We start from the raw sequence: 19,457 nt of genomic DNA, 5'->3' as shown, positions 1-19,457 counted from the left end.
GAGAGACAGTGGGGCCTAGTGGAGAGACAGCACGGGAGTGGGACTCTGGAGACTTAAGTTTTATTGCCTGTTGTGACCTCGGGCAAGTCACTTCATCTCTCTGTGGCTTAGTTTCTCCATCTTTAAAATGACAATAGAGATACTGACCTCTTTTGTACAGTGCTTTGAGGTCTGATGGGTCCCCAGAATTGGGACTTCTGATCTTACAAGACATTTTTTTGAAAACTTCGCCTGATATATTCTGCTAAGCCACTTACCTTTAAGTCACCCAGCCTCTGTTCAAACAACTGTGATGCTTCCTCATATTTATATTGTCAAACGAGACATCTCCTTTTCTAAACACGTTTCTTATGCAATCCGCATACTCCACGTTTCCAGTTAGTATGGGAATGGCTGTGCCAAACAGTGATCTAATCACATCTAGCCCTCAGACTCGTGTAGCGCAGATCAGAGCCTGATGCTGAACTGAATTAACCAACTGGCCTCTTAACCTCTTCACTGCTGGAACTGTTGTGTTATAGTGTCTGTCTCTGCCTCCACCTCCCTTGTTTCATCCCTGTACCAGCTGCGGCATCCGAACACCAGGGTTCCCTGAGACTGGTTGGGCCCGTGACACAGATTAAAGCTTCCAGCCTTGAGTTGTGACTCCCACTACCATGGCCCCAAAAGCACATGGCAGCAGTGCGGAATTGCCAGGGCATAAGAACACCAGGTCCACTTCCTTCCTGCCCCCAGAAGCTCCTGCAAAGCCTCCTGGGAAAAGAGAGGGTCCAGACTCACCATGCATGAGGCCGTCGGTATCTCATAATACTTCTCCAGTGTTGTCAACTCTCACAGTTTTATTGCCAAGTCCCGCAATACTGGGTGTTTTCTTTAAGCCCCGGCTCAGTCAAGAGGGGAGGTGAGAGTCTCATTTTTCATTAGCTATATAAGCACATAGCTGGACCCCACAACCATTGTATCTCAGCGCTTCGCAATCTGTAATGTTACGTACCCTCCCGACACCCTCGTGAGACGGAGCAGTGCTGTTATCCCCAGTGGATGGATGGGGAACAAAGGCATAGAAAGGTTAAGGGACTTGGCCAAGGTGTCACAGGCAGTCTGTGCTGGAGCAAGTTCCAGGCTGGGGACCTAATCATTAGACCATCCTCCCTTTCACACTCTGTTACATATATACTCTATGAGTGTGTGCGTTTCCTACCCTCGTGGTTGCAGAAAAAAGCTTGAAGACATGACTCCTAAAGGCTCAAAACCCAGAGGGCAAATAAAATGAACCCTCAAATGTATGATTTTAAACAATCTGAGCCAATTTCAAGAGTTCTGGGAAGGCCTGATTCATGGTTTTTGAATGCTTGGTGTTGACCAGCACTGTTTTCTGAGACGTAACAAACCCTAACGCTTCAGCAGTGTCTTGTGTGCATTCAGACACGCAAGGCCGCACTGAAGCAGACGAAAAGAGGCTTGTCACGTTAAAGCTGTAATATAAATTAAATAAAGTGCAGGGGAACGCAAAGGCTGTGTAAACAGGGAAGGGAAAAGTAGGTGGGGTTAACTCAAAGGCTTCTGCATTGCAACCTGACATGCCTGGGATATCAACATGCCCTTTAAACTGATGTTATGTTGAAAACTACTTCGGATGTGCACACAGCCCATCAGAGGGGAAAGGGCACCCATGGGATTTTCACCTCTTTTTTTTTTTGTCTGCCATAGTTATAAACCCCTTGGAAGCTGGACACTGAATCAGTTTTACTGACATTTTGTTTTCTTTATCCTAGACAAACTTTTGCTATTGTAGGGTTGCACCAGAGGGTTGTGCTGCACCCACTGGTTTTGTTAGCTCCCGGAGCTGTTGTTTGTTGCAGTTTTGTGCCTTAGGGTTGTGTTAAACACACTGGTTTGTTGCTGTAGGTTTGCCGATAAGGATAGTGCCATACATGGTGGTTTGTTATTGTAGGGTTGCACTGCTGGTGTTTTGTGCTAGTTTTTAAACAGGGGAAAGGAGCTTTTCAGAGTTGGTTTTGAAAGTAAAACGTGTGCAAACAAAGATACGAAAAAGAAAAGGCCAGAGTGTGTCCAGTGGTGAATTGTCTGACCTTATCAGTGCCCTTTAAGTGTGCAACAATGAGAGTTCACTTAGCATCATTTACAATCAGGGATCCCTTTTAGTTCAACATGACGCTTGCACAACGCTTTTAAAATCAGCATTGCCTTTCAAGCCAAAAGGGCCGGACTTGCGTTTACAAGCCATAAAAGCTTCTTATCAAAGCTGATTTCCTCAGTCCCACCTTTCATCTTTTATAATATTTGCTTTGCAAATCCTTGAACTTAAAAGGATTAAACAGGTACCAAAAGAAAAAAGAGAGGGAGAGAGGGAACGCTGACTAGGATGTATTGAATTTAGATTGTTGGAGGCCTATAAAAATTTTTAGATTAGGATAAAGATGATTAAAGTGCTGTCATTTTATAACCTGCTAAATGTTAGTGTGTTGGAAGGTTTCTCTTTGTCGTAGCTTTATGGAAGGCCTTATGCCATCTTATATATCTATTCTTACCAGAGTAAATGAGAGTACGGTGGCTAAGCAGATGGGTATGAGGAACTTATATTGCTCTTCTCAAACCTTTTTTTCTCTACCTATGTAGGAGGCGCTTTCTTCTTGAATGTTGAACACCATGAGACCTATTAAAGTGAGTTCCTGTTAAAGGAATATACTTGTGCCAAGAATACATTCCCCGTGCAGGAAACCCTACAAAAACACAGCAGAGCCCTCGTATGAAAAGAGCTGAAAAAGGAATAGGCCTGTTAAAGGACTGAGTCCTTTGCTCACCAAAAAGGGGAATGGAAAACCGATCTGATAAAAAGAACAGATTTGTAAGACAGTTTCCTGTTACCAAATCAACGTAGCTACATAGGATACCTGCAAAGTGGATTGATCTGATCAGGGCCGGCTCCAGGCACCAGCGAAGGAAGCAGGTGCTTGGGGCGGCGAATACAAAGGGGTTGCACTCCATCCACTATTGGGGCGGCCCATCCGGGTCTTCGGCGGTGGGTCCCTCAGTCCCTCTCTTCCTCTTTGAGCTGCCCCCGAAGTACCGCCAGTCAGCTTTTTTTTTTTTTTTTTTTTCACCGCTTGGGGCGGCAGAAAACCTGGAGCCAGCCCTGGATCTGATGAAAGGCTGAGGGAGGAAGTGTGGACAGGACACCTGGTTTCTATATATGGCTCTGCTGCTGACATGCATCCCCTACATGTAGTTAGAGTCAGGCCTACTGTGTGACCTTCTGCAAGTCACTTAACGCCTGTGTGCCTTTGTTTCCCCATCTGTTAGGAGAGGATAACAATACCCACCTTCCTCAGTACAGGAGGGGCTGGGGGATTTTGAGGTTTAATGCATTCATGTTTGTACAGTGCTTTGGGCTAATTGCCAGGACACCTGGGTGCGTGGCGGTGTGACAGCTCCTACCCCATCACTCTTCAGCCGGGCTTGGATGGCGTCTCTTCCACACTTGAAGCATGCAAAGTGGGAGCAGAGGCATTGGCTGGCAGCTCGTTCTGGAGGGCGCGACATCCAGGTGGATTGTATTAAAAGCTGTTACCCCATACAGAAGGTTGCAATCAGGAGCTCGGATGGCCCAGTTACGGGTCACCGGAAGGGTCAGCCCCTGACTTCTCATTGTGTCCTCTCTTTCTGTCAGAGGGTCCATGGGGCATGCAAAGCAAACACGATGGAAAACTCCAATCAGAAGCAGTTTGTGACCTCCTCTGGCCCCAAGTGTCCATGGTGATCAAAACTTCCTGTGTTTCGCCCAGGGTGGTGCAGAGAGAAAAGTGTGTGTGTGCGTGTGTGTATGTGCGCGCACACACATGGATGAGTGTGTGTGTGGAAGGGGAGGGGGGACGTTCCAGCTTTCTGCGCCGGGGACAAAGCCTCTGAAGATGCCGGAATGGAATGCTGTGGAGTTCAAAGGGGCCCATCTCCTTTTTGTGTGATGGTGTTGCTAATCAGCTGTGTGTCATCCATGTCTAACACACAAGCCGATCGGTCTGTTCCCTCTGTCAGCCAATCAGTTAACCAATCAGTCCGTATTAAACAGTTAGAGGTTGTTTGGAATATCCCCTCTACGCTGCCGCCGCGGCTCCATGAAATGGAGGCAGTGTGTTGCCTGGGGCGGTTAGATATAGGAGTGGGAGAGAATTTAGAGGCATGGACTTGGGTTTGAGACTCAGCTCCACTACTGACTCAGCGTATTAGCCGAGGCAAGTCACTTTGGCTCTCTGTGCCTCTTCATACCTGTCTGCAAAATGGATGTAAGAAATACCAGGCTCACAGGGATTTTATTAAGTGTAATAAATGAATGGGTGGAAAGTTCGTAATGACTCTCTGATGCAAGGTGTGGTTATTCTGGATTAAGTAAGTTATGACACTATTCATTGCTGAAGTCTTTGGAGATCCAGGGCTGGCCCAATGTACAGTTATACCAGAGATGCCGGTTCAGGATGTTTACTCCCTGGGCTAGCTGGGAGTCCTGAGAGGGCAGCATGCTCAGGGACTGTCTCTTTTTTCCTTGGCAGCCCCCTGCTCTCCCCCCCGTCCCCCATGCCTTCTGGCTGATGCATGCTGCTCCCCAGCTACTTTGGGAGCTCTTGCTTTAAATGCTGCTGCTTCAAGCTCCGATGGGGATCGGAGGTGGGGAAGGGGGAAATTCACAGAGCGAAACTGAAGAGTGGAGCTCAGAGATTAATGATTAAGCCAGTGCACCTTGCAAAGCTTCCTTGCTAGCAATGGCATGTTCAGCAGAACAGCTTACCCCACTTTATAGCTACCGTGACCCAGAGCCCTATGAAAGGGTTTCAGAGAGAGATTCCAAGGCACAGTTTGTGATCACCGAGTCTGACCTCCTGCATAACTCAGGCCACTGAGCTTTCCGCCCCCCCCCCCCCCCTCGCCCTGCCCGAAATAAATTCCTTTTTGAACTAGAGCATATTTTTTAAAAAGCAAACAAAAGAAATCTTGATTTCAAATTGCTAGTGACAGCAAATCTGCCATAGCCCTGGGTGGTTTGGGCCTTAAAAGAGGCTCTGGCATCTTAAGGAAATGCAGGGGAACTTGCTTATATGGTGAACTCAGATAGAAACCCTGTTTATTATGCATTGCAAAGTTTACCACGGGGCGATGTATGTTAGAGCACAATCCTACACTGGGGCAGAGCGAAAATGGTTGGGGAAAATAAATTGCAAAAAATAGTGACTTTTTTCCAGTGTGCAGGGCTCCAAAGTGACTCATATGCTGTGTGCTGGCAGTGTCTACGTTCGCTGTAGGTATGGCAACCCTCCAGGACAAATTACTGATGTTTCGGGGCGATATCTCATAAGCATGATTTAAGAGTTGCTTCCCCCTTTTTTGACAGACCTCCCGGAACTCCACTGCCCTTTGCCTCTTCTGGGGCTGTCCCTCTCAGAGGGGCTTGTGGTTGTGGACCCCGGGCTGAGAGCTCGCAGAAAGAGAGGGAGAGAGAGAGGCTGCCTACGGGTGCTGTTATTTGATGAGGGGCATCTAAGGTTTGCAGCCTGCCCTCAGGCAACAGATGTTTGCAAACTACCTGCCAAACCTATAGAGGGGGAGAGGGGAATGCTACATATGTTACTTGACACAGGAGGATTACAGTTGCCTGTTCCTTCACTTAACACAGTGATATACCACGGGGTGGATGATTAGAACCGGGCTCAGAATCTCATCATGTAATCTCAGGCAGGCTAGGAAAGACATACCGGTGACTACTGGCTGGAGTCATGTGTTGCCTCACGCTGGGGTGATTGTCAAGTGTTGCAGGATATAATGTGCTTTGGGAAGAATCAAAGGCGGAAGTGCTTACGGGGTCACCATCAAAGCCTTTTTGCTCAGAGCTGTATTGACCACCCATCTCCTCCCTCTGTTCTGATTGAGGGGAGCATCATGTGGATAGATCCGAATGCTGCCTCTGTTCATGGAGTCGTCTAAATGTCCTAGGGTCGCCAACTCTGACTGCAGCTATTCCAGGAGATATTTTCCCCAACATGACGTAATGTCATTTTCTTAAAATATCCTATTAAAATCTCCCGGATTGCTTTCAATAGTCACTGGGAGATTGATGCCGATTCCGGGAGACTTCAGGCCAATCCTGGAGGGTTGTCAACCCTAAAATGTCCCCTAATTGGTGGGAGGGAGGCTGGTTGCTTATTCCTCCTAGGATCGCTGCCTGTCAGTCGGCGGAGCCTCATCTGAAGTTCCATGAAGGCCACTGAGGGCCTGGTCCTTAGACACGCTCCCTAAACACTTTGGCGGATCAAAGCCAAAATTATTCACAAGTATCACTGTCCAAGATGGCGAAGTTCCCCTTCCTTCCTCTGCCAGGTGCTGCGACCACTGGGCTACCAGAGAGCTGATGGGGAAAAAAATGGGACTTTATTCTCCTGAAAACGTAGACCTTTTCACCGAGAAACTGAAAACCCAACGGCAATGGAAAACCAACAGTTGTTAACTGGAAACTCAAACATTTTTGGTTTGGGGTTTTCCAGTGAAATATTGAAAGCTTTGGGAGAAAAGTGAGCAGTTTCCCTGGAAACATTTGTTGTGCTACAAGCCCAATTTTCTGCTGAAAAAAAAAGTTTTGATGGAAAGTTTTTCAAACAGCCTTGGGGTAAAATTTTCAAAAGTGCCTAAAGTTCCATTTTCAGGAGAGGGTGAGGCACTTTGGAGCCTAAATCTCATTGAAAGTCAATGAGAATCAGGCATGTAGGATCCTAAATCACTTTGAAAATGGGATTTAGGAACCTAAGACATTTAGGCACCTTTGAAAATGTTAGCCCTAGTTTACAATTGTTTAGAACTAGGTTTCAAAAGCACTCAGCACCTCCCATTGTTCTCAGTGGGCTGGGGCTGGGGGGCCAGGAATGGGATTCTTCCTTATTTTGTTGGGTGCTGAGCATCTTTGAAAATCTGTTCAGTCCATTTTATGGGATCTGAGAATCTGGCCCTAGTTGGGGGTGCTTAGCTTTTTGGAAGTCGTGGGCCTCCAAACAACTACTGGATTGCAATGACTCTCTTAGCCACCCAGTAACCTGATTGGGATTCCAACCACCAGGAGGGGTGACAGTGTCCGTTCAGGAAATGAGCAGTCAGAAATCTTTCCATCCTGAAGCTGGTATTTTTCCTCTCTGTAGCCAGAGGATCTGGTTCCCTTGTTCCTCACTGAAAATCAAGGCTTCCAAAGTGTCACTGTATATTTGATTATGCTTTAAGTGCTTGGGAATGTAAATGCATTATCTGAGCACACAAGCGGCTGCTGCTACCACCGCCTTATGTGAATGTGCCCTCGTATTTGTCTTCCTCTGAGCACACAATTGAAATTTGAGATTAAGGCCTCGGTTCGTGCCAGCCCGCTTTTTCTAGAGCTAAGGTGAATAAATGGCCTCTTTAGCCAGATATCGTTCAGCTCAGCTCAGTGTCAGAATGAGGCCCCTTTGCCTTGCACTGGACCTGAGGGGTAAAGCCTATGATCTGACCCAACAGCTGATTTTCTTTAAATAAACCCACCATTAAAAAAAACAACAACTCATATGTTTTGATGCAAATCTCGTTCACTATGTGGTTTCTCTCCTGCAGGCAGATCTGAGCATTTCCAACTGGAGATCGGCCTGGATCCAAACTGCCCTAAAGTTCAGTGGTATTGAATTGAGGTTTTAGGCTTAGATTGGTCGTATATTTGTTTAGGCTCATTTTAAGGGGGCTAGCTATGAAATCTGGATTTTAATACAGAATTTGAGGGAAGGGGGTAGGGCCTGGGGATTTGTAGATGTAAGGCTCACCCACCCAAGTTTGTTCCTGGCTCTGACCTTCCCTCCATTTTGAGCCAAATGTTGCCACCTTTATTCATGGTAAGTTGTTATTGTTACTGCCATCATCTGTTTTACAGTAGTGAACAAAGGGCCCCAACTGAGTGGGGTCTCATTGGTTGCTGAATAAACACATATTAAGAGCCAGTCCCTGCCCTCAAGAGCTTCCAGTTTAAACAGGCAAAGGGTTGGAAGGGAAATGGAAGTACGGAGAAGTGAAGTGACTTGCCCAAGATTATGCAGTGAGTCAGTGGCAGGGCTGGGAACAGACCCCCCCCCCAGGAGGTGTAGTTTCTTTAGTGTGTGTCTAGTAAGTCCGACTGGCATCAGCAGAGTGACTTGAGAGCAGTGCCACTCGATGGCAGAATAGATGGAGTAGTGTTTGGATCTGCACCTCTCTCTCTTTTAAAGATTGCATGTTCTGGTCAGAAAGAGCGAGCCAAAGCTGCAGCGTGCCAGGCTGGGACTACAACACGGGGTTTGTGGTCCGTACAAAATTCCAATGGGCAAACAAACAGCCCGACACTCAGCCCTCTTCCTCCCCAGTTCACACAGTTTAATTTCTTCCTCTCTGGCATCTCACCCCTCTCCCACCAAGCTCACTGACCACGCATGTGAGAGTTGCTTTCTCTGCTGACTGGGGAGTCCCCCCCGCCCCCTCCTGCCCCTGAAACTTGTCCCATGATTTACACAGGTGCCGTCTGCCTCCCACAGAAAGCCATAAACTCTTGCCTTGTCAAGTCCCCCCAGAGCTGTGGGAAGGGAACAGTTGGGAGAGTGGAAGAAGTATCTCTTCTCCGCTCGCGGCAGCAGCTGGGAACCACTCCAGAGAAGTGAAGTGGTGGCGGGCTGACCCATTCAGCTGAGACTTCAGCGCCAGCTTCAACGTGACCTCCTCCTAGATCAGCAGTACTTCTTCAAACTGGAGTAAATGGAGCATTACCCTCCCCCGCTCCCGCTTCATTTTTACTGGGGGCGCCTATGTTTGCATGCAAGGCCCGACTCTGGGGCATTGTAAGAAGAGACCTCACTCCTGGTCTGCAAAGGCCGAGGCGTACGTGAATGAGGTGGCACCACCCTGGTGCCAATTTCAGAGGTTGTGATGGCAAAGGTGTTTGCGGGGCGTCATTTGGTTTTTCACTAGTTCCCAAGCACCCCCATATGTCGCCCAGGCCCAGGAGGCTGGGGTAGGTTGCTAATGGAAAAGGGTTGTTTTAGAAGGAAGAGGGACGGGGAGAGAGAAGGAATTCCTCAGGAGAGTGCTGTATAGTGGTTAGAGCAGGACTACTGGGGTCAGGATACCTGCATTCTCTTCCCGTCCAAGATCAGACCCTTGTAGTGGCAGATAGTCTCTGCCCTGGAGAGGGAGTCTGAAATAGACAAGCCTGAGAAAAGCTGGCAGGGGAAGTGGATACACAGAGAACGGAAGTGACTTGCCCAGGTTCACCCAGGAGGTCAGTGGCAGATTCAGGAACAGAACCTACGTGTCCTATGTTCTAATCCAGTGCATATCCACTAGACTCTTTTGTCTCCCTCACCTGTAGTTCCCACTGCCAATTGGTTTAGCACCCTGTCTGTGGACCCCAACTCTTCCTTCCATGGATGGCAGGCATCTGTGATTATAACATCTTATTGATGTTTTAATACCTCTGCCCCCCATCTGGCCAGCCATCTCTTTGGAAAGAAATGTCATTTTAAAATGATGGGGAGAACATCACCCCCCCCCCCCCGGGGTCTGATTCTGCCCAGATATAACTCTCGGGAGTGACTGTCCAACTAGAACAAGGGAAACCAGAATCATGAGCCCTGGGCCCAATCCATTGTCTCTTGCACTAATGGAAAGACACTGAGTGACTTCAGCAGGAGTTGGATGAGGCTGCTCGTGAGCAGAAAGTCCGTGAGAGACCCCTCTGCCTTGTGTGTTAGAAGCTGCGCAGTGTAGCCAGGTCCTTAGCAGGGACTCGGTGCTGTGATAGAAATGTCGATCTGAGCCCACCTCGTTTTGTGGGTGGTAGGAAATGATTTTTCTGTTTTGTTTTGTTTTGTTTTTTAAACGAGCTGAAACTATTAAAAATGTAGAGATCAGCTTTGGGCTATGGAAGGGGAACAGCTGGGATCATAAATGCAAACTTGGTGAGTGGGGTGGGGACCCCAACAACCTGAAATTAATTAATTTTAAAAGCTTGTAAACTCCCGCTTGCATTGGCTAAAACAGTGTGAGAAACTTCCTTGCGGTATTTGTGTCCTCCAGGATTCAGTGTTGTCATCCGAGGCTGTTTTGCATGACAATGCGTTTGGCTCTAATTATGCACAAGGATGCTAATAGGCACAGGGCACATTGCATCTCCATGGGAAAACTATCTCTTTGGGGAAGAAAAAAAAAATCCACCCAAACAAAATAAACCACGGCAGCTTTGGAAAGAGCGAAGGAGCTGGGGGATAGAGGAGGGCGTGTTATGAATGTAATAAAACCCAGCCTCAGCTTTTTTATCTGGGCCTTTTCTCCTTGGGCAGAAGAGTAACTTCCTATTGGATCTGTAACTGTTACCTGCTGTTTAAAGTTTTATGGCAAGTGAAACCATTTGTGCCGTGTTGATAAGATATTAGGGTGGCGAAATTGTAAATCTTCAGCTTCAAAGCACTTTCCAAACATTACGGGTCTAATCCTCACTGTACCCTGTGGAACAAGTGCCTATTTTGCAGGTGGGGAAGCTGAGGCACAGATGTGAACTGATTTGCCTGAGGTCTCAGAGAGAATCAGTGTGAGAGGTGGGATTAGCCCACAGGAGTGCAAGGTCCAGCTTCCAAACCACCTTCCTTCCATTACTGTAGGGCTCAGATGCCTCACAGCCTTTAATGCAGGCTGCAATCGCAATGATGGACCCAGAGATAAAGGCCCAGATTCTCCAAGGTATTTGGATGCCTAACTCCTTGGAGAATCTGGACCTGAGTTACTTGCCCAACATCTCCCAGGGAATCTGTGATGGAACAGTAATTTGAACCTGGATCTCCTAAGTCCCAGGCTAGCACTCTAACCACTAGGCCATCCTTCCTGCTTAACGTTCTACTTTGATTTGCATTAGTGTGTGTTTGGGGGGAGGTGGTATCAGCTGCAACTCCACGCCTTTAGATCACTCCAGGAGCCTGCGCTGTACATTTATGCACCCTTCCTGCCTTAGCCATCACTGTGACGTTTTCTCTTGAGGTTGATGGTTGCACATCCTCCTCTGTGTTCTGGGATAGTCCAGCATGATTCCTCAGCCTCCCCAGGCATGAGCTTCACTTTTCCTTTCTCCCAGCCTGAGATGGGAAGACTGAGGTGCCTCTGGAGTGGGGGGGGCGTACCTCCGTGCCTCAGTTTCCCCATCTGTAAAAGGTGGATGATAATCCAGGCTGTCTAGCTAAAATTATATACAATGGCCCATCGTGGTGGTATCTGTCTTATCGCAGGGTAGGGTGACCGGACAGCAAATGTGAAAAATCGGGAGGGGGGGGGTAATAGGAGCCTATATAAGAAAAAGACCCAAAAATCAGGACTATCCCTATAAAATCGGGATATCTGGTCACCCTATCGTAGGGTTATGAGAAAACATAGATCAAACACTTGGATATTAACTTGGGCTATGTCTACGCTACCATTTATGTCGGCAAAACTTATGTCGCTCGGGGTGTGAACATTCCACCCCTCTGAGTGTCCGACCGAAGCGCTAGTGTGCCCAGTGCTATGTTGGAGGAGAGCTTCACCTGCTGACATAGCTACTGCCGCTCGTTGGGGGTGGATTAATTACGTCCACGGGAGAGCTTCTCCCATTGGCCTAGAGCGGCTACTCGAGCGATCGTACATCGGTACAGCTGCGCCACTGTAAGGCTAGGTCTACACTACAGCGGGGGTCCGACCTAAGATACGCAACTTCAGCTACGTGAATACCGTAGCTGAAGTTGCGTATTTTAGGTCGGCTTACCTAGCGGTGAGGACGCGGGAAAGTCGACCGCTGCCGCGCTGCCGCCGACTCCGCTGCCGCCTCCTGCCGAGGTGGATTTCCGGAGTCGACGGCAGAGCGATCAGGGATCGATTTTACCGCGTCTTCACTAGACGCGGTAAGTCGATCCCCGATAGACCGATTGCTACCCGCCGGATCGGCGGGTAGTGAAGACAAAGCCTTAGCTCTCTAGTGTAGACATGGTCTTAGGGTTATGATTACAGAGACAAGGTGGGGGAGGTAATATCTTTTATTGGACCAAGTTCAATAAAAGAGAGAGACAAACTTTTGAGCTTACACAGAACTCTTCTTCAGGGCTGGGAAAGGTACTCAGAGTGTCAAAGCTAAATACGTGGTGGAACAGATTGTGTAGTATAATTAGTTAACATATTTCAAGGGACCAGTAAGGTGAAGTGGCCCGCTAACGTAGCTGCAGTGACAGGACAAAATAGGGGGGTTAGTGGGTTATAGATTGGATTTATGGCAATTACAGCAGTGTCTTTATTAAGGTCATGAATTTTAGTGTCTAGCAAAGTTATGAATTTAAGCTCCCAGGCTCATCTTTTTGAAGGTGTCGTGCAGGTTTCCTTTGAGGGGGAGGACTGAGAGGTCAGATAGAGTGATTGCTTTTTGTGATGTTTGCAATTCATTAAAATGCTCTCCTACTTTATAAAAACCAGCATATTCAGAGCGTATTCATGGAGTAAGGAGCTGAAACCTTCCAGTCTTTGACTGTGTTGATATAGTTGTCTGGCTTCCACAATACTCACATTTACTGGCTTTGTCAGTGTTTAAAATGAAGATTTTTTTTAAATGTCCAGTTAAAATGGATTATTTTATTATTATTTTTGTTTAAATCTGAAAATGCTGCAAATATCTCTGGCATGGACCCTCCCCCCACAGCCAGCGCAGGCAGCCAGGGCCACAGAAAGCACAGTTAAAAAGAGACTGGTTATTTTCCTGAGCAGGCAAGATACTGAGCAATCCATTGGCTGCAGCCGGAATGGAGAATCATAGAAGATTAGGGTTGGAAGAGACCTCGGAAGGTCATCTAGTCCAACCCCCTGCTCAAAGCAGGACCAGCCCCAACTTACACTTGCAGTATCTCTTTTCCCATCTGCAGGAGTGGCGCCAGGGTTTTTGCCGCCCTAGGCGGGGGTCCTTCCGCACTCCCGGTCTTCGGGGCACTTCGGCGGCGGGTCCCGGAGCGTGGAAGGACCCCTGCCGCAGTATTGCCGCCGAAGACCCGGAGCATGGAATGACCCCCCGCCGCAGAATTGCCGCTGAGGGCGGCAAAATGCCGCCCCCCAAATCCTGGTGCCCTAGGCAACCGCCTAGGTCGCCTAAATGGAAGCGCCGTCCCTGCCCATTTGCCATGTAGTTGGGAGCCTATGGGGCCATGTGGATAGGATGCTGAACTGGACTCAGGAGCCCTGTGTCCAATTCAGAGCTCTGCCACCGGCCTGCTGGGTGACCTTGGGCAAGTCATGTCCCCACTTTGTGTCTCAGTTTCCCCATCTGGGAAAATGGGACTAATGATCCTGGCCTGCTTTGCAAAGTGCTTTGAGGACTATTGCTGAAAAATACTAGACAGGTCTTATTATCAAAGCCTCACAGGATCAAACCCTAAAGACTTATTGACACCCTCACGTTGTCCCACTTTAACTAGACTGGCATAGTTAAAGCCCTTGTGTAGATGCAGTTATATTGGTATCAAATTGCTTGCTTGTATCAGTATGGCTTTCTCCAGGATGGGAAATGTAATAAGCTATACTGGGATAAGCACTTTTAAACCAATCTTATAAATAAATTAATGGAGATGTCCTATCTCCTAGAACTGGAAGAGACCTTGAAAGGTCATTGAGTCCAGCCCCCTGCGTTCACTAGCAGGACCAAGTACTGATTTTGCCCCAGATCCCTAAATGGCCCCTTCAAGGATTAAACTCACAACCTTGGGTTTAGCGGGCCACTGCTCAAGCCACTGAGCTATCCCTCCCCCTTTAACTATGTCTACACTGGGTTTTTACTGGCATAACTTGGTTACAAACAGTAATAATAATCACACCCTATCTGCAACAGTTACCGGTAAAACTTCTAAGTGTAGACCAGGTCTATGGAAATTCCTGCTACTTCCCTAACGATGGGCTAACTGGTTCAGACAAAATAGGGGCTGACTCTTAATGATCTCTGAGTGTTCTTCACCAACAATAAAACCAAACCTGCCTAAGGTACTCACATGGACATCTTCACCACAGTATCTGAGTGCCTCACAACCTTTAGGGTATTCATCCTCACCCTTCTTGTGTGGTAGGGAAATACTGTTATCCTCATTACACAAATGGGGAAACTGAGGCACAGAACGAGACAATGACTTGCCCAAGGTCACACAGGGGGAATTGAACCAGGGTCTAGCTCAGACATGGGCAAACTACAGCCCGTGGGCCACATCCGGCCCATGGGACCATCCTGCCTGTCCCATCCCCTGCTGTCCCCTGTCCCCCATAGCCATGCCACCGCGCAGGCCAAGCTCTGGTTCGCCGCTCCCGCTGGGCAGCGTGTGGAGCACGGCTGGCTCTGGCTGGGTGTCGCGGCTGCGAGCTCCTGCTGCTGGTAAGGGGGCGGGGAGCGGGGGGGTTGGGTAAGGGAGCGAGGAGTTCTGGGGGGCAGTCAGGGAGGAGGGGACAGTTGGATGGGGTGGAGATACTCGGGGGGCGGTCAGGGATGGGGAACAGGGAGGGTTGGGAGTGGGAGTCCCGGGGGGCCTGTCAGGGGCAGGGATGTGGATAGGGGCTGGGAGGGCAGTCAGGGGACAGGGAGCAGGGGGGGTTGGATAAGGGGGTGGGATCCCAGGGGGGCAGTTAGGGGCGGGGGATCCTGGGAGGGGGTAGTCTGGGGACAAGGAGCAGAGGGTGGTTGGATAGGGGGTGGGAGTCCCGGGGCGGCTGTCAGGGGACGGGGGTGTGGATAGGGGTTGGGGCAGTCAGGGGACAGGGCGCAGGGGGGTTGGATAGGAGGCGGGGGGTCCTGGGAGGGGGCGGTCAGGGGACATGGAGCGGGGGGGGGGTTGGATGGGTTGCGGGTTCTGAGGGGGGCAGTCAGGGGGTGGGAGGGGGCGGATAGAGGGCGAGGGCCAGGCTGTTTGGGGAGTCACAGCCTTCCCTACCTGGCCCTCCATACAGTTGCGCAACCCCGATGTGGCCCTCGGGCCAAAAAGTTTGCCCACCCCTGGTCTAGCTGGAGGCTAGCTCTGTAGCCACTGTACCCTTCTTCCTCTCAAGTCCTACCTTGACATCAATCCTGTCACATCTCTAGAGGCAGTGTAGGTAAATGGGTGACGAAGACCTGGATGGGTCGGGAGGTAGATCTGCAGCCGGATTGGGTAGTTAGATGGAATCGAGGCATGTCCCAGATTCTGATCTTAGTTGCACATGTGCATAACTCCTTGATCTTCATCCTCACTGCCTTCAGCACCGAGCATCTGGAGCTCATTCCCACCTGTGTAACTCAGATCAAACTTTGGGCCCAGCCTGCCCCTTAACAGTCCTCAGAATCTTGGGGAACAAATGTTGCGTTGTGACCCAGCCACTCTGAAACAGGGAGGGGAGGGGGTTGGAATAGGAGAAATAATCGTATTTGAATGTGGCAACTCCTGAGAAAAGGGGGGAAAACCCAACCCCGATGACAGACCAAATTCGAAAGCACCCTGGCCCCATTGTGCTGAGAGATGCTTTATTGTTTGATTTGGCTGTGAGACAGATTAGCAGCCCCAGGTGGAAAGTCATAATCTGCATTTAAATGGGCCGGTTATAAAAGGTATGGAACCCAGGAGCCTGTAGCATTATGCTGCGTCTTTAGGGCTCGATAATCTCTCTTTATTTCCCCCGCAGGCTGATCTGGGGGCACAGCTTCTAATTACCAGGTCACCCTGCTAATATTGTCATTTCCAGCCAGTGGGTGTGAAACCATGGCAACGCCACATTTGGTTCCAAGTTCCTAGAGGAATGAAATTTCCCTTCTAATCACAGAAAATGACTGGGCATCTATTTTCCCCCCCAATCCCGCCTTCCACTCCTCCCCTGCCCAATCCAGTTCCCTACCAGTTCTGTCATTATAAACTTCTTATGGGCCCTTGTAAGTGCCAGCCTCTGGAGCTCTCGTGAGATGGATGGACCTGAATTGCCCATGTTCTTGCTCTTTGCCACAGCTGTCAGCAATGCCTGAGGCTCTGAGTGGGCGGTTTAGGTTGGAAAAAACTTCCATAAATGCCCGTTTTGCGTGCTTGCATTTTGCATCTAAAAAACTGGGAGTGAATTTGGTGCTGAAGAAAGGGAGGAGCTCAGAGTGCTGTGCCAGGCATAACTTCCATTGCACAGTTCTGTTCCTCAGCCTGCTTGCTGCTTTTAATGTGCCTCAGTCCAAACCTGCAGTGCTCCCTGTTATTCCAGTCCAGAGAGTCCCCTCCCAGACAGCTCTTCCAATGCGCCCCAGTCTGGACCCGGCTCACCACTTACGCAGCTATGGCCGATGCACCTTTCTCCTGACTGCAGCCCCTCACGGCTATTCCCTTCCTTGGCTTCTTTCATAGCTCAGCTGCTGCACCTTGGTTCTGAAATGCGCCATCCCCCTCCCACACCCAGTGTTGGGCAGTGACCAACATTTCTGCTGTGGTGGTTTTGAGAGGTAGATAAATATGGCTGCACATTTGTCTTCATTGACTAGCATTGTTGGATGCTACTGACAACTGCTGAGGTTGGATTGTTTTGTTTTTGTACGTAGGGGAGCTGTCTGAAAGACTACTGAGGGCATCCCGCTGGCTGTTGGATGGTTGGAGAGACTCATCAGGAGGCAGGTCCTTCCCCCTTCTTAAAAGCAATCCAAGAAAGGTATGTAAAAGAAAGTCTTATGACTTGATGGCCAGTTGCCCCTTCCACTGCAAGTCTATAAGCTGCATGGAGGTTAGTTTCACTGAGCTCATGCTTTTTGGCTTTAGAACTTCAACATGCAGCTGTTCTCCCCTGTTGTCTTAGCTGTGATTGAGGCCCCTGCTAACTCCAAAAGAGGAAGCCTAGGAGCAGATGATAAACTCACTCAAGATGGGGCTGAATCAAACCTCTGGGCAAAACAGCCCTGACCTTTGAAGAAGTTTATATCCAAACTCCCCAGGTGGCCTTTATTCCTATAACAAGCCACACCAAACCCCTGTCTGCAAACAACTCAAATGTCCAGTAAGTTCAGAGCAGGATCTGGTTCTGAGCTTTGCATCTTGGGCCCATCTCTATATAGAAACCTAATGTGAGTCTACTTGGTTTCAAAGGAAATCTCTAACTCAAAGTGATTCAGACGTGAACTGGAATCACATGTAAGTTGATTTTCCAGCTGACAGGAGTAGGTTAATTGTAAACTATCTACTGAAGCCTAAAAACTGCTGTCCAGTCTTATTATTAGTAGCTTAAAATTTATGGAGTGAGACGTTCCTTGGTGATAGTTGGTTTGTGCCCAGACAGCTCTGTGTAATTAATCCCCACACTGGGGGAAGAAAGCCCAATTTAAGACTTTCCCTTTCACCCTCTAATTCATCCTGTTGTGCCCAGGTTGTAGAGGGAATCTGAGATCCATATATGATATGTAACCACGTGGGCCGAAATATCAGATCATAATGGAGTGAATTTGGTTGGAGCTTCTCAACCTTATCTATGAATTCTTTTTCATGTTCTATAGTGAGATACCTTCTTCTGGTGGAGGTGTTTAGGCTGAAGTATCTGATTTGAGGGGGGATCTCTAATCCAGAAGATGAAGGTATGACCAGATCCAGTGGCTAGAAGTTGAAGCAAGAGAAATTCAAATAAGATGAAAAAGGCGAACAGTGAGGGTCGTTAACCAAGTTACAAAGGGAGGTGGCAAATTCCTTATCACTTGGAATCTTTAAAACAAGATGAGACGTCTTTCTGAAAGAGAGTGTCAGAGAAAAACACAGTTCTCACTCTCTTTTTGGGTGCACAAGAGACAATAGTTAACTACAGGTATTTGAGCTCAGTAATGTTCACCCGCACAGCAGAGAAGAATAATTCCTTCTGCTGCATCAGTGGGTGAAATTCTCTGGCCTGTGTTATGCAGGAGGTCAGAGTAGGGTGCGCACAGTAGTCCTCTCTTGCCCTAACATTTATGATTTAGCCCTTTAACTATATTCTCTGCGTGTGACTATGTAAAAATGGCCACTTGTGGCTCAGTCTGTCTGTGTCCTGGGTGCCTGAGTCAAAACTTTGTCCTTGATAACCTAAAGAATTCTCTTTATGTTGGGCTTAATAGCCTATTACACAAAGGTGTGAAGCAAACCTAGTGAAACTCCTGAATGTATGTGATCCTTTCTCACTGTCTGTGAGCCTAAGGGATAAACTGAGCACCAAGAAATCAGTTCTGTACTGGGAGTTGGTGCCATAGTTGCTATTTATTTTGTATTGTTATAGAGGCATCACCAGGTGGCGTCATTACATGTAGTCGTCCAAGTTCTTTTGAGTAGTGTATGAGCAAATGTTCAGTTTTGGGAAGACATGCTGTGTGGTGGTGGTAGTTTTGTTATGCAATATTCTGGACACAGGGAGCTGTGCGAGCAACAGGAGAACTTACTCTCTGCTTTGGTCTCTGATTGGAGTAAATTTTTGATGCAGTGTTGCTCCTTGGAAACAGGATGTTGCTGTTGGGCTGAGATTCCTGAAAGAAGGGATTTCTCTGCATGCTGTTTTTGACCATCTCTGTTCCAGGACTGGAGTATATCTGTAAATAAAATAAGTTACGCTTAGAATACACCAAGACTGATTTCTCCTCCACTAAGAAGGCAATCTGCAAAGCCCTGGACATCTGCTGCTGCTCTGCGGAGGAGCGATGCTGGTGTCAGGACGGGACTCTGGTGTCAGAAGTTAGGGTAATGGTATAATGGCAGCCCCAACGGAGGTTGGGGCTTCGTTGTGTTAGGAGCTGTACAAATTCATAGTGAGAGACATTCCCTGCCCTGAAGAGCTTACAATCTAAACAGACAAGATGGGCAAAAGATTAGTATCCTCATCTTAAAGGTGGGGAACTGAGGCACAGAGATGTCTTTGCCCAGGTCCTGCAGAGAGTCCTTGGCAGAAGCAGGAATTGAACCCAGACTTCCCAAGTCCTCGACTAGGGCTTGTGGGTATGTCTACACTGCAAAGAAAAACTCTTAGTGCCGACTCTGACCTCGGGTCAATTGTCTCGGTCTTGTGGGGCTTGGACTGCCGAGCTAAAAATAGCAGTGTACACATTCGGGCTCGACCAGGAGCCCAGGCGCGGAGTCCCCGAGTCCGAGCCCGAATATCAACATTGCTATTTTTAGCCCCACAGCCCGTGTCCCGCAAACCCCTAGTCAGTTGACCCAGGCTCTGAGACATGACACCAAAGGTTATTCTTTGCAATGTAGATGTACCCTTAGTTACAAGACCTCTCATCCTCTCCTATGTTAATCTCTTCTGCACCTCCCATTCCCATTGGACCCAGAAGTGGAACACCTATTGAAATACCAAAATGAGGCTCTTGTAATATTTCCGGACCAGCCAGATCTTGCAGACAGATCCACAGAGATGGACCCCAT

Source organism: Emys orbicularis, chromosome 13 (assembly GCF_028017835.1).
Source record: "Emys orbicularis isolate rEmyOrb1 chromosome 13, rEmyOrb1.hap1, whole genome shotgun sequence".
In the NCBI taxonomy this organism is placed as follows: Eukaryota; Metazoa; Chordata; order Testudines; family Emydidae; genus Emys; species Emys orbicularis.
Note: the sequence above shows the minus strand (reverse complement) of the source record.